The 15,801-nt window shown below is 44.2% G+C and overlaps 1 non-coding gene across 1 annotated transcript; it reads right to left on the bottom strand.

The window, feature by feature from the left end:
- Nucleotides 1–15,127: 15,127 nt before the first annotated feature.
- LOC121988133 lies at nucleotides 15,128–15,233 on the bottom strand. The gene has a single exon (XR_006113886.1). It is a non-coding gene; the product is annotated as a small nucleolar RNA R71 (small nucleolar RNA).
- Nucleotides 15,234–15,801: the final 568 nt, after the last annotated feature.

Here is a 15,801-nt window from a genome sequence, read left to right as displayed (position 1 = left end):
CATGAACTCTGAATTTCAGAAGCAACACGAGTTAATGGGCGCTTACGATATAGTTGAACATCTTCGCCAACTATATCAAGGTCAAGCGAGGCATGAGAGATTTAAGATCTCAAGGGCACTGTTTGAGTGCAAGATGTCAGACGGGGCTCCAGTAGGCCCATATGTACTCAAAATGATTAGGTACATAGTGAACCTACAAAGGTTGGGGTTCCCTCTTGGCCAAGAGCTGGCTACTGACCTAATCTTGCAATCCTTGCCGGATAGTTACAGTCAATTCGTTCTAAACTACAATATGAACGAGATTGACAAGCCACTGCCCTAGTATGAACTGCTGAGCTAAACCTTAAGAAGGCTAAGCCCAACACTACGATGGTTTAGAAACATAAGGGCAAGGCAAGCCCAAAGGCAAGGGAAAGTCCCAAGCCAAGGGCAAAGGCAAGGCACTGAAGCCTAAAGGAGGGGTCGCCAAGGATGCTACCTGCTTCCACTGCGGCTGCAAGGTATACTTGGAAGATCTGAAGAAGAAGAGAAGTGAGACTTCCACTTCAGGTATACATGTTATAGAAGTCAATCTATCTATTTCTACATCATGGGTATTAGATACCCGATGTGCTTCTCACATTTGTACTGATGTGCAGGCGCTGAGAAATAGTAGGGCATTGGCAAAGGGCGAGGTGGACCTACGCATAGGCAATGGAGCACGGGTTGCTGCTGTTGCTGTAGGGACTTATTTTCTATCTCTGCCCTCTAGGCTTGTACTAGATTTAGATGATTGTTGTTATGTGCCTGCTTTAACTAAGAACATAATTTCAGTTTCTTGTTTGGACAAGAAATGTTTCTCGTTACAATAAAGAACAAATGTTGTTCCGCCTATTTAAACGATATGTTCTATTGTAGTGCATCTCGATAAACGGACTCTATATTCTAGACCTTGAAAGCCCTATCTATAACATAAATACCAAGAGGTTCAAGTCAAATGACTGAACCAAACCTACTGTCGCTTAGGTCATATAAATGACAAGCGCTATCCCACTCCATAAGGATGGTTTATTGGACTCATTTGATTTTGAATCATATGAGATATCGAGTCATGCCTACGAGGCAAGATGACCAAGACTCCCTTTAGCGGACACAGAGAGCAACCGATTTGTTAGGACTCATACATAGTGATGTTTGTGGCCCTTTCAATGTCGTGGCGATTATAGATACTTCATCACATTTACCGATGACTTAGTAGATATGGTTATGTGTACTTGATGACACATAAGAATCCTTTGAAAAGTTCAAAGAATTCAAGAATGGAGTCTGAACCGACTTGGCAAGAGTATTAAGATACTTGATCGATCGAGGTGGAGAATACCTTAGCCATGAGTTTCGTGACTATCTAGCGAGTGTGGGATCCTATCCAACTCACTCCTCCGGAACACCACAATGGAATGGTGTATCCGAAAGGAGGAATCGTACCCTATTAGATATGGTGTGATCTATGATGAGTCACGGATCTTCCGACATACCTTTGGGGCTATGCTCTAGACACGGCAGCTTTTATACTCAACCGAAGTTCCATCCAAGGCCGTGATAAAGACACCATATAGGATATGGGCTGTGCCCGGGTGTCTTTCATGAGGATTTGGGGTTGTGAGGCTTACGTAGGACGCCAAGTCTCGGACAAATTAGGACCCAAATCCGACAAGTGCTACTTTATTTGATATCCCAAGGAAACTAAGGGATATTACTTCTACATCATCAAGACAAGGTAGTTGTGGCAAAGACTGGGGTCTTTCTAGAAAGGGAGTTTGTTTCTAGAAAGACTAGTGGGAGCGCGTTCGATCTTGAAGAAGTTCAAGATGCGAACAATAGCACTGATGCCTCGATGGAAATTGAACTGGAACCACAAAGTGTTGTGGATAATGTTGTTCCACAAGGAGTTGAGGAACAACAACCAGTTCAAGTAGATATACCTCTTCGCAGGTCTGATAGGGTACGTCGTCAGCCTGAGAGATACTCATTTCTCTTGTCTGACCATGATGACATTGTGCTCATAGATGATGAGCCTACCACCTATCAAGAAGCTGTGATGAGACCAGATTCCGAGAAATGGCTAGAAGCCATGAGATCCGAGATGGAATCCATGTACACCAACCAAGTATGGACTTTGGTTGATCCACCTGAAGGGGTAAAACCCATTGGGTGTAAGTGGGTCTTTAAGAGAAAGACTGACATGGATGGACTTATCTATAAGGGTCGCTTGGTAGCTAAAGGTTTCAAGCAGATTCTTGGTATTGACTATGATGAAACCTTTTCTCCAATAGCGATGTTTAAGTCCATTCGGATTATACTTGCTATTGCAGCCTACCATGACTATGAGATATGGCAGATGGATGTTAAAACCGCGTTTCTGAATGAAGACCTACTCGAGGATGTGTACATGACACAACCTGAGGGTACTAGCAGAGTATGTAAGCTGCATAGGTCCATTTATGGACTAAAGCAAGCTTCTCGGAGCTGGAATCTTCGATTCGATGATGCAATCAAATAGTTTGGTTTCATCAAGAACGAAGATGAACCTTGTATCTACAAGAAGGTTGTAGGGGACATAGTTGTCTTCCTCATATTGTATATGGATGACATACTACTCATTGGGAAGGACATCCCTATGCTTCAGTCTGTCAAGACCTGGCTAGGGAGTTGCTTCTCAATGAAGGACTTGGGCGAGACATCTCGCATTCTAGGGATACAGATCTATAGAGATAGATCGAAGAGATTGCTTGGCCTAAGTCAGAGTACATATATTGACAAGGTACTCCTTCGGTTTGCCATGCAGAATTCCAAGAAGGGATTTCTGCCGATGTCACATGGCGTGAGTCTTTCGAAAACTCAAGGTCCCTCTTCTAGAGAGGAGAGAGACCGCATGGATCAGATGCCTTATGCCTCAGCCATAAGATCGATCATGTACGCCATGCTATGTACTCGACCTGATGTCTCGTATGCTTTGAGCATGACGAGCAGATACTAGTCAGATCCAGGTGAAAGTCACTGGATAGCGGTCAAGAATATTCTTAAGTACTTGAGAAGGACTAAAGAATATTTCTTGATATATGGAGGCAATGATGAGCTAGCTGTAAAGGGTTACAGTGATGCCAGCTTCCAGATCGACAGTCAGGGTTCATATTTTGCATTAATGGTGGTGCTGTCAGCTGGAAGAGTTCGAAGCAGGACACAGTAGCTGATTCTACAACAGAAGCCGAGTACATTGCTGCATCAGAGGCAGCAAAGGAGGCAATTTAGATCCGCAAGTTCATCACTGAACTTGAGGTGGTTCCTAGCATTACTGACCCCATTGAGCTCTATTGTGACAACAATGGAGCTATAGCACAGGCGAAGGAACCTCGCTCACACCAGCGGACCAAAAACATACTACGGCGCTTCCATCTCATTCGAGAGATCATTGAGAGAGGAGATGTGAAGATTTGCAGAGTACCTATAGAGGCTAACATCACAGATCCCATGACCAAGGCTTTGACACAGAGGAAGCATGATGGTCACACTAGGTCATTGGGGCTTAGAGCCTACACTGATTGGCACTAGTGCTAGTGGGAGATTGTTAGCTAGAGCCCTAGAGCCAATCATTTGATGATTGTATTTTTGGACTTGTTGTATCATATTCTATATAAATAAAGGCATTTGGTTTTTGGTTATTATACTTACTTGTATTGGTGCCAAATAAACTAAGTATAATAACGTCCTTGAGTAGAAGATTCTTACCTATATCAATCGATTGGTTGAATCGATAGTGAGATGATATAGGGAACACTACTCTAAATCAATCTAGTCGAGTATTAACATTCAGGGACAATGTTAATGCAATAAGACTAGCATGTAGGTCAACTTGATGACTTGATCTCACAAGTCATGGATATAGAGATATCAAGTTGACACATGGGTATGCATTGGAGAATGTATACTGAATGACCCGCCATGAGAAAGTATCATGGATCCTTATATGAGTGTCATATACTTTCTCATGTGGCTATTAGTATGACTACTAGTTCTTAGACCTGAAGTCACCATGGTTCCCTACATAAGGAGTTATGTACTTTAGTTTCGTCAAACGTCACCCGTAACTGGGTGGACTATAAAGGCAATTACTGGGTATGTAATGAATTATATAGAGGGATGTGAGTGATGTAGATGGGATCTATCCCTCCTATATGACGGGAGTGACATTGATATTCTTGATAGAGTGAGACCACGAAGTGCATGGCCATGCCCAAATGAGTCAATATGAGATATTGAGCTCATTGGATTTAGTGAGTCTACTTGGAGTTCAGGATTTAGATTGATCAGAGGATGACACGGTCTATGCCTCACATTGATCAATCTAGATGTCTAGGATAGAAGGACACTTGTCATATATTGTGAGGAGTCACAATTAGTAGTCACAAGGTGATGTTGGATCTCAACATTCTTGTAACATTGGGTAGTAATGATGTGTTGCTAGATACCGCTCATTACTTATGCTCCTAAATGGGTTTATGGGCATTGCCAACGTTACAAGAACCTATAGGGTCACACACTAAGGACAATTAGATGGAGATTGAGTTCATATGATGAACCAAGAGGATTAGATTCATTTGATGAATCAAATTGGATTAAGAGTAATCCAAATTGGGCTAATTGAGTTGGACTCAAGTTGATTCATGTATTCAATGAGTCTAATTTAGATTATGACTCATTAAATCAACTTAATTTAATGAATTAGATTCATTATATTAAGTTGGCTTGAATCAAATGGTTAGATTAGATCAACCATGGAAGAGATTTGGTCAAGTTTGACTTAACTTGAGAGGAAGAGGAAGAGTCAAGTTTGACTTGACTAATTGCCACATCATTAGTGAGATGACAAGATGTGGACCAATGATGATGCTCCACATCATCAAAGTGTGCCACCTCATGGGAGTTACAATGTCATTCTCTTTAATGGCTACATTTAATGAGAAAGGGAGTTACACATGGTGAATGTGGCCGGCCACTTTAGTGTGGATGAGAATTTGATTTTTTCATTCAAGCCTCATTTTTCCTTCTTCTTCCTCTCTAGCTCTTCCTCTCCTTCTCCTCCTCAACTTGGCCGAACCACACATAGGTGCTAGCACACCATTTTGTGTGGTTTTCTCCACCTACGTGTTCGTGTGGATACTTTTAGAGGAGTATCTATCTTGATACTCTTGAGATCCGGCACCGTTTGGACGAGCGGGAATGCGAAGGGCTTCGCTTCAAAGGTATAAAAGTTTTTTTCTTTTGTAGATCTACTATAGATTGAAGCTTTAAACTCGTACTCATATTTTCGAAAGTTTTCTTCGTACGAGATCCAGTGGCATGGGTGATTCGGGGTTTCCGTGACGCGAAAACACGGTTTTCGCGGCCCGAAAAACACAACACTCGACGATTTGATGAAGTCATGGATTTAAGGTCACCGCTCGATCACCGATGGAGACATGGGGGTAATGTCACCGCTCGACGATTTGAGGAAGTCATGGGTTTAAGCTCACCGCTCGACTGCCGATGGAGACATGGGTTTAACGTCGTTGCTCGATAATTTGATGCGCCATTCGGCACAGAGCTTGGCAATCCTTGTTCTTATTTCTGTCCTGCATTCAAAGAGTACAAGGATACAACGACACATTGATTATTACATCAGCACACCTCTCATCCGGCTCGATAAGACTGGAGATGGTTCGCGCTCCACGGCCTTTCCAGTCACTGTCTGTCCCCATCCTCCAAGTAGTAGGCGCCCAAGCGGAGCTTCTCTACGACCTTGAAGGGTCTTGACCACGGGGCCTCTAACTTGGTGACATCGCCGATCGACTTCACCTTCTTCTATACTAGGTCACCTACCTGGAATGATCTTAGGATCACCCTCCGATTGTAGCTTTGCTTCATCCTATGCCGGTATGCCATCAACCGGATGGCAACTTTTGCGCGCGCTTCATCCACTAAGTCTAGCTCTAGAAGCCTCTGCTCGGTGTTGTCCTTGCTATAGTGTTGTCTCCAATTCGATTCAACTCTGACTTCGACGGGGATGACCGCTTCACTGCCATACACCAGGTGGAAAGGAGTGGCCCCGGTCCCTTCTTTGGGAGTTATGAAGATCGCCCATAGCACGCTGGGGAGTTCATCTACCCAACTTCCTCCAACATGATCGAGCCCTGCGCGTAGGATTCGTAAGATCTCCCGATTGGCGACTTTGGCCTACCCATTGCTCTGAGGATAGGCTACGGAGGTGAAAGATTGCTGGATGTCATATCCTCCGCACCATTCTTTGAGTTTCTGACCAGCGAATTGCCTTCCATTATCTGAGACAAGCCTGCGCGGGATGCCAAACCGGCAGATGATGTGTTGCCAGATGAACTTCATGACCATCTGTTTGGTTATTCTTACTAGCGGCTCAGCTTCAACCCATTTGGAGAAGTAATCCACTGCGACGAGCAGGAACCTCCACTGACCTGTTGCCATGGGGAATGACCCAATAATGTCCATACCCCACTGGTCGAACGGGCAAGAGACTGTGGATGCCTTCATTTCTTCGGTCGATCGGTGCGAGAGGTTATGATATTTCTGGCAAGACAAATTGGTAGCCATCGTCCAAGCGACATCCTCTTGGAGGGTCAGCCAGAAGTATCCGACCAATAGAATTTTCCTTGCTAATGAGCGGCCGCCCGGGTGTCCTCCACAGGACCTTTGATGTACCTCCCGTAGTATGTAGTCGGCGTCCTCCGATCCGATGCATTTAAGTAGAGGACTAGAGAAGGCCTTCTTGTAGAGTTGATCCCCAATCAATGTAAATCGTCCAACCCTTTTCCTTAACAAGCGAGCCTCCTTCTGATCGGACGGGGTAGCTCCCGACTTCAAAAATTTCGTCAAAGCCACCCTCCAATGGTTTGGGAAGGTGAGCCCCTCCATCCGGTCAATATAAGCCACTAGAGATACCTGCTCGATCGTTTGTGATATGACGCTCGACGATAATGAGCTGGCTAATTTGCCCAACTCATCTGCAGCATGGTTCTCAGACCGGGGGATCTTCTGTATGCCAACCTCTAGAAAGTGGGCCTTCAGCTTCTCGAAGGCTTCAGTGTAGAGCTTGAGTCGGGCGTTACTTATCTCAAACGTCCCGGTCAACTATTGAGCAACCAATTGGGAGTCCGAGTGGATGAGGACTTTGATGGCTCCAACGTGTCGGGCGGCTTGTAAGCCAACTATTAGTGCCTCGTACTTGGCTTCATTATTTGTTGCCTTGTAGTCCAGTCAAATGGACAGTTGAGTCCGCTCTTCTTGGGGGGGAGATGAGTAATACACCGATCCCACTCCCCTGTTGAGTAGACAAACCATCCACATATACCCTCCAAATGGCCGGCTCAGGATTTTGTACCTCAGTGATGAAATCCACCAAGGACTGCGCTTTGATGGCCGTTTGGGGCTGGTACTGGATGTTGAACTCACTAAGCTCTGTCATCCATTTGATCAGCTGTCCGGACGCCTCTGGATTTAGGAGCACTCTCCCTAAGGGACTATTGGTCATCATGATGATAGAGTGAGCGAGGAAGTATGAGCAGAACCTCCGAGAGGCGAGTACCAACGCATAAGCTAACTTCTCGAGACGAGTGTAGTGGGACTCAGTGCCTTTCAATATATGACTTAGGAAATACACCGGCTGTTCCTCGCCGTTCGGCTTAACTAGGGCCGAGCTGACCGCATGCTTGGTCGATGACAGGTAAATTCGGAGAGGCTCGCCGACGAGTGGCTTAGCTAGTACAGGCAGAGAATTGAGGTATGCCTTGAGTTTATCGAATGCCTGGTCGCACTCCTCGTCCCTCTGAAATTTGGTGGCTTGGCGCAGTATCTTGAAGAATGGCAAGCTCCAGTCGGATGATTTGGAGATGAACCGAGATAGTGCTGTTATCCGACCGGTGAGACGTTACGCTTCCTTCAAATTTCTAGGCGGCGGCATGTCTTGTAGTGCTTTCACTTTGCTGGAGTTTGCCTCGATGCCCAGCTCGGTGACGATGTAGCCCAAGAATCACCCGCCTTTTGCGCCAAATAGACACTTATTTGAATTCAGCTTGATCCCATATTTCCTGAGTGTCTGGTAGGTCTCCTTGATATCTGCACACAGGTCAACAACCCGGAGGGATTTGATTAATATGTCGTCGATGTATACCTCTATGTTACGACCGATCTGCCATCGGAACACTTTATTCATCAGCCTCTGATAAGTAGCCCCGACGTTCTTCAGTCTGAATGGCATAACATTATAATAGTACGTTCCGTCGGCCGTAATGAAGCAGACCTTTTCTTGATTTGCCCGGGCCAGTGACACTTGGTGATACCCTTGATAAGCGTCCAGTATGCATATCAGCTCACACCCCGCAGTGGAGTCTACCATCTGATCAATCTGAGGTAGAGGGTAGAACTCCTTCGGGCATGCTTTGTTGAGGTCCCGGAAGTTGATGCAGACTCGCCACTTGGTGCTCGGCTTGGAGACCAGCATGACATTTTCAAGCTATCTTTGGAATTGAACTTTCCATATGTGGCCGACCTCCAGCAGCTTCTCTATTTCTGCCCGGATGATCAGGTTTTATTCGGTGCTGAAGTCTCTCTTTCTCTGCTTTATCGTTAAAGGGTTCAGTCGGATGCGAAGTTCATGTTGCGTGACGCTCGGGAAAATCCCTGGAAGCTCGTGCGTCGACCATCCGAATACATCGTGGTTCTGCTGTAGACAGGTGATCAGCTCCGCCTTCTGCTCGGCTTCCAGATCAGACGCTATGAAAGTTGTTGCCTACGCTTGGCCGATATGGATTTGGACTTCCTCTTTTTCTTCATAGATTAGGGTAGGCGGTTTTTCGATGATGGCGCTTACCTCTAGCCGGGGAGTTTTCCGAGTGGACTTGGCCTCGGTCTTGACCATGTCGACATAGCAGCGTTGGGCGGCCAACTGGTCACCTTTGACTTCCCCGACCCGGTCGTCTATCGAGAATTTGATCTTTTGGCGGTAGGTTAAAACTATTGTCCGGAACTCATTGAAGGCCGGTCGACCCAAGATGACATTGCAAGCTGAGGGGGCATCTACCACAATGAACAATTTGGGAGAGTATACTCTATTCTTAAGCGCGACTTCTTCTCTTTGCATTGATACGTCTTCAGTGCTGGATTTGAAGTCGAACTCCATTTATATCTCTATTGACTTGTATGACATTGGCATTAATGATAACTTGCTTTATAGCATGGAGGATGAAACCTTCACCTCCTTGAGCTTGCCTCGGTTATCATCTCCAAGGCGACGGCGACGGTCAACATTATCATCTACAAAGTTGCAGCGGCTAGTCCTAGTTTGGTTTACACCCAGTATTAGGTTGTATGTTGATCCAATGTAAACTTAAAGCTTTTGTTTTTTTAGATATATTTTTTTAAATACTTGGAATTGATTTTGTCACGCCTCGAGGGAGTGTCTACCGAGAAAATTTTGACAGCATCTCCCTTGTACCAGTGACAATCTAAAACATTACTACAAAACCCTCAGAGCCACACAAACCTCGTCCAACACTGCCGGAAAAATAACAATAAAAGTAACTAACAATTCATTTAGTTTATATTAACTCAGTCTCTAGCTAACACAACCATGCAGTTTATTTAAATAAAACCTACTCCACTAATACGACGGAAAAATTAAACCCACAACAAAACTCCAACGCAGCGGAAAATAAAGGCAGTAGACCAAAACTTGATAAAAATTCACGAGTACAGTTATACATCTCAAATATATAAAAATATAACAAGGAAACCACAAGTCCAAAAGTACAAAATCGTCGCGACTCAGGGTGGGGACTAGCGACTGGAACCTCTTGACAGCTTCAACCTGAAATGGTAATAATCAACGGGGTGAGTCCAACACTTAGCGGATACCAAGCTGACATGCATAGTAGAAATAACCAATAGTAATAGTTATGCGTACAGTCTCTTGGAATAATAATGGAAAATACAAAACTGAAGGAAATGGGAGAAACTGTACTCACCGGGACCTCTTATCAAGATAATAAGGGTCGTCAAACCAGATAAAAAATGTCACCTGTATGAATGTCAATCATATGCATCCACCAAATATGCAGCAAATAGAGTGCAGCAAACACAAGTAATAAATGCAATCCATGCATATGATGCAAATGACATGGTCACCCTTGACGCCATTCAACCATCTCACACACGATGGTGAGACCGAGTGGGTAGGGCTATGACAACTATGCACTCTGCCATCACTTCTCCTGATGAGTGACGGAGTGGACAAGATGCTGTCGGAGTACACCTATCCTCCTACCCCAAATCATAAGTGGGGGACTCAATGCTCTCATCTCCCTGAGACAATCCAGAGGAGGGACCCCTGTCGTGCTACCACGCTGCGTCACGCTACCCGTGAGTGGACCAGCAAAGCACTGACAGAGCAAACTGCCACACACCCTGCTTGATATACCACTAACCATGAGTTGTTATGTGTACAGATCCATGTAACTGGTCATGAGCTCAACAATAATGGAGCTGTCAATCGCTCAGCATGCAATCATGCAAGATGGTGTATGACACTAGGCATGTAAATCCTAACCATATTGACATCCATAAAGTATGTACAAAAAGGTAAATGGTATGACAAATAACTAGTCCGGTACATAATAAGGCATGGTATGTCACTACCTCCATGAACATAAATACACATGACAATAATCAAGAGAGTATAAAACATAAATGCAGAACAGATAAAAAGCATGCAACAGGTATCATGTAGTGACATAACAAACCGAAATCAACATAACTATTACCGTAAGTTATAACCTACTAAGTATATCAGAACGATAATATCAAAAGATAAGTCAATGGTATCCGCCTCAAAAGAAGATCGTGACCAGAAATCCTACATCGAGATGCCCGTCTCGAATCAATGTCCTGCAACAACATGCATATAATTTTAGCTAATTTGAAGTACACCAATTAACTAAATCCAAATTCCTATTAACCAAGAAACCCTAATTTATTCATTGATCTCGGTTAATCGGATCTAACCCGAAGCTTAGATTAGATCCAATATTTTAACCAAAACCACATGACCAACTATACCTAACCATACCCATATTAATTCGGATTTAAGCTACTGCAAGGAACAAATTCCTAACACCTTACCCAATTTAATCTAACAATATCAACTAAGAATAGCTTAATCAACTCACTAATCCGATCATATTTACTTTGTTACCTAATTCAGCAGCTCTCGATTCTTCTAGCCACTGGTGAATTTGTCCTACAACCCTTGCCACCTCAAGGATCACCAACCTACTGTGGTCATCAAAATTCAGATGGTCGCCGCAACTATGGATCTGCAAACCTAGATTATATCGAACTAGTGACAAGTTGTAGCAAGGGTCGAACAGGAAGGATAATAGGACAAACAACACATCCTACCTTCTTGTGGTCGGAAAAGTGGCAACCGTCGTCTACAACTTGGTTGGTGCCAAAATCAACAGTGGCATTACGTAGGAAGGAGGAGATGGAGAAGGGACCTCGGCGTCGGCTGCTTGCGTGGATGAACGGCGACGCCGCCTGTCAGCACACGGTGGGGACGACGCGAGTCAGAAAGATCTAGGGCATGGCTGAAAAAGGACCTCAAGTGCTCAGTTTTCCAGTGAAGTGGGAAGTCGGTGACGGCGTGCGACTACGGTGGCGACGACGCGCAACTGCAACGACGTCGGGTGGTGGCCGAGGAACTAGATTGGGCGAAGAGGGTGACTGGAGAGAAGAGAGGAAATCGGGATCGGCTTGAGGCTTTGTATTCGTGGAGAAGGGGAAGCGACGCGAGGGAGGGCAGCGTCGGGTTGGGAAACGAAGGGAAAGGCTCGGCGCCCCGCGAGAGGGAGAGGAGGAGACAAAGGGGGATCAGCAGTGGGGGAAACTAGGGCTCGGGTGAGAAACGGAGGAAAAGAAAAAGAAAAAGAAAAGGAAAAAAAGGAAAATAAAACTTTTCCTCGTTTAAATGGATAGCTTAAATAGGCTTTCCCATGGCCCAATAATTGATCCCCTTAAACTCGTCATATGAGCTCCAAAATATTTCCAGAAAATTTCTAAAAATTCCTGAAAATTCCCTTAAGGTTATATTTAGGTGGCGTATTTTACATTTTCCCTAACTAATAAACATTTAGTCCCAAAATTTTTGTTATTTACCATTAGCAAGTACTAGCTATTGCTAAACAGTGTAAATGCTGAACAGAAATTAACCCACATATCTCAAGTGAAAAGATGGGGGTATCGAGCTCGGATCGTATCCTTGAGCTCTCAAGTAGCCTCCTCGTCAGAATGATACTGCCATATGACTTTAACTAACTGAATTGTCTTGTTCTGCAGCTGATGCTCTTTGTGGTCCAGAATCCGTACTGGAACCTCCTCATAGGTAACGTTAGGCTAAATGGGAACTGGTATATCCGACATAACATGTGTTGGGTCGGCTATGTATCTCCTTAGCATAGACACATGGAATACATCATGAATGCCGGCCAGAGCCAAAGGTAGCGCCAGACGATAAGCTACCGCTCCAATCCTCTCCAAGATCTGGAAAGACCCAATGTATCATAGAGCTAGTTTACTTCGAAAGCCAAATCTCTTCACCCCTTTTGTGGATGACACTCTCAGGAATACATGGTCGGCAGTAGAGAAATCTAGGGGTCTATGTCACCGATCAGCATAACTCTTCTGGCGGTCCTGCGCCTCTGACATCCTCCGTCTAATAGTGCGGACCAACTCTGCCTCATGTTGAGCTCTCTGCGGTCCTAGCAGCTGGGCCTCCCCAACCTCCTCCCAGAGGGTGGGTGTTGATGTGTGTAAATATTATGATCATTTATGCATATTTTAATGCACATTCACTTGCTTTATACATATATATTCTTTGCATGATCATCTCTTTTATCATGTACTCATCATAAATACTCTTTTGTTCGGATATCTACTCTTTGTTTGATTTTGTGTTGACAGGGACAACTTTCAGAGCAAAAACAACTATTGTCGACACACCGGAACGAGGCAGAGAACACGGCCGTGCAACCTTGCACGGTCGTGTGGCCAAACAGAAGAAGGACAGTGCATGGTTGTGCAACTCTTGCACGACCGTGGTGCCAAACAGTGACAGATCCTTGCATGGTCGTGCAATCGTGCACGACCGTGCCCCCCACGACCGCAGCCAAGCAGTGCACGACCGTGCAATCTTGCATGACCGTGCCACAGATCCTGCACAACCGTGTCCTAGGAGCCGAGCCCCAGATCCACATGGTCGTGCCAATTGGCACGGCTGTATAGTGCAACCAGAAGCATAAGAAGGCACGGCCGTGCCACATCCATACAGCCGTGCCACCGCTGCTGTGCCCTAGCCTATAAAAGGTTTCTAACCCTTCTCCTCGGGGGAGGCGAGCCGTCAAAGGGAGAATCACCTTGGTGCCGTTCCACGCCGTCCAGGACCTCCGTCCAGCGATCCTTTATCACCACATCAACTCCAAAAGCAAAGGATTGGATTCGAAGATCACACGTCGTCATTGGATAAGCATCCTTTCTCTCTCTCTCTCTCTTCTTGTTTGAGGATTGTATGCTTAATTACATTATGTCTTCGAGTTTTTCTCTGGCGGCTATGGAGTAGATTCCTTCTTCTAGGATTAGGGAATAGTTGTGGATTGGTTTTGATGTAAGACTCATATTTATACCTCTATTCATTGTATGATTTCGCTTGCTTTGTTACAACTACTTGTTGTGTATTAGTTGATTGTGTAGGAATTGCTAACCTCGTAGAGAGATTCTTAGATCGCATACCCAAGGGGCCCTAGTGACAAGGGTAACCCGTTCATGGACATCTAGGGTACTTCCTTAAAAGGAGAGACAACTTCTCCACAAGGAAGTAAGAGACCAAACCAATCCCTTATTTCTATCCTTAATGACACCAATTAGAGTTGCGTTCTTGTGATCTACCGAGGCGCCCTAGTGACAAGGGTTAACTGTAACAGGATTTCACAGGGATCTTCTCTATTTAGTACTTAAGGATAGTTGCTTTAATTTTCGGTGAATGCATGTTGATGGACAATAAGTAAAGGATAGAATGTGATACATTAATACCACCACAATGAAACCGAACTCCTAGAACTCTTCATAAACCAAGTTAGTTACTCTCTCTTCACTAGTTCTCGTTTTCGTTTCCCAATCTCCTTTCTTTAGATAACTTATAACCATCGGTAGTTTAGATAATCCTAAGTGAACCATTGCTAGTACTTATAACCAGTCCTCGTGGGATCGATAATCTTTATTACTGACGATGAATCCTTGCACTTGCGGAATAGTAATAAGTTTTTGGCGCCGTTGCCGGGGACTGCATCTATAACATTAGCAAAAGTCATATTAGATTAGTCTAGACTTTGTATTTTTTTTCTTTATCTTTTCTTTTTCTAATATTCTGCATTTTAGAAATAAATAATTTTATTTTTGTTTTTCTTTATTTTCTGTATTTTTATTAAAACGCCTAAAAAATATATATTATTTCACTCTTTTCTTTACTATATTCCATATCTTGTTCTTGCATGTGAAGAGCTAATCTTTCAGGACAACTTCTACCGTTCGATCCAGAGATCGATAGGACTTTTTTGAGAAGAAGAAACTTACAAAAACCATTTCAAGCAGCACAAGAATCTTTAGAAATGGCTGACAAACTATTGAAAGATTATGCAGCACCTTATACATGAGAGGTTCGGTCTAGTATCACTCGACCGCCAATCGAAGCCAACAATTTTGAAATCAAGCCTGCAGTAATCTACATGGTTTAGCAGAATCAATTTGGAGGAGGACCGCACGACGATCCAAACCATCACTTAGAGCTTTTCTACGAGATTTGCAGTACTATGAAAGTGAGCGGGGTCCCTCCAGAATCAGTACGATTACTTCTTTTTGGATTCTCTAGACAGAGCTAAGCAATGACTAAATTCTCTTTCAGCAAACAACATAATGTCTTGGGAGCAGTGTGAGCAGAAATTTCTGGACAAATTCTTCCCGCCAAGCAAAACTACCCACATGAGGAATTTGATCGCAAGCTTTAAACAGATAGAATCAGAATCATTATTTGAAGCCTGGGATAGATTCAAAAGTATGCTGAGACAGTGCCCCCATCATTGTCTTGAAAAATGGTTGGTTGTACACACATTCTATAATGGAATCAACTATCACACGAAGGTATCCCTCGATTCTGCAGTAGGAGGAGCATTAATGAACAAGAGCCTTGATAAAGCTGAAGAGATCATAGAGAATGTGACACAGAACCACCATCAGTGGGCAACTGAAAGATCTGGCGGTTCTTTCTTAGAGAGTCCAATAAAGGCGTCAGGAAAATTCGGCATAGATGCAGTCACACTCATGTCTGCAAAGCTGGATGCTCTGACCAAGAAGCTTGAGGCCATGAGAAACAACACGGCCAATGCAATAGTTTGGGTTTGCGAAACTTGCGGGAGTAAGGATCACACTTAAGATACTTTCCCCCTAGGGCCAATATAAGCACAGATAAACCAACTTGAGCAATGCGATGTGATAGTCAGTTATAACCAAAAGCAAAACAATCCGTACTCCAACACATACAACCCGGATGGAGGAACCGTCGAAATTTTTCGTACTGGAATAATCAAGACTAAGGACCAGGAAAACAAAGCTATTAACTGGGGCAATAGAACTACTCATCTGGACAACAGACTT

The sequence above is a fragment of the Zingiber officinale genome, chromosome 5B, assembly GCF_018446385.1.
Source record: "Zingiber officinale cultivar Zhangliang chromosome 5B, Zo_v1.1, whole genome shotgun sequence".
In the NCBI taxonomy this organism is placed as follows: Eukaryota; Viridiplantae; Streptophyta; class Magnoliopsida; order Zingiberales; family Zingiberaceae; genus Zingiber; species Zingiber officinale.
Note: the sequence above shows the minus strand (reverse complement) of the source record. Positions and strands in the feature narration are given on the sequence as shown.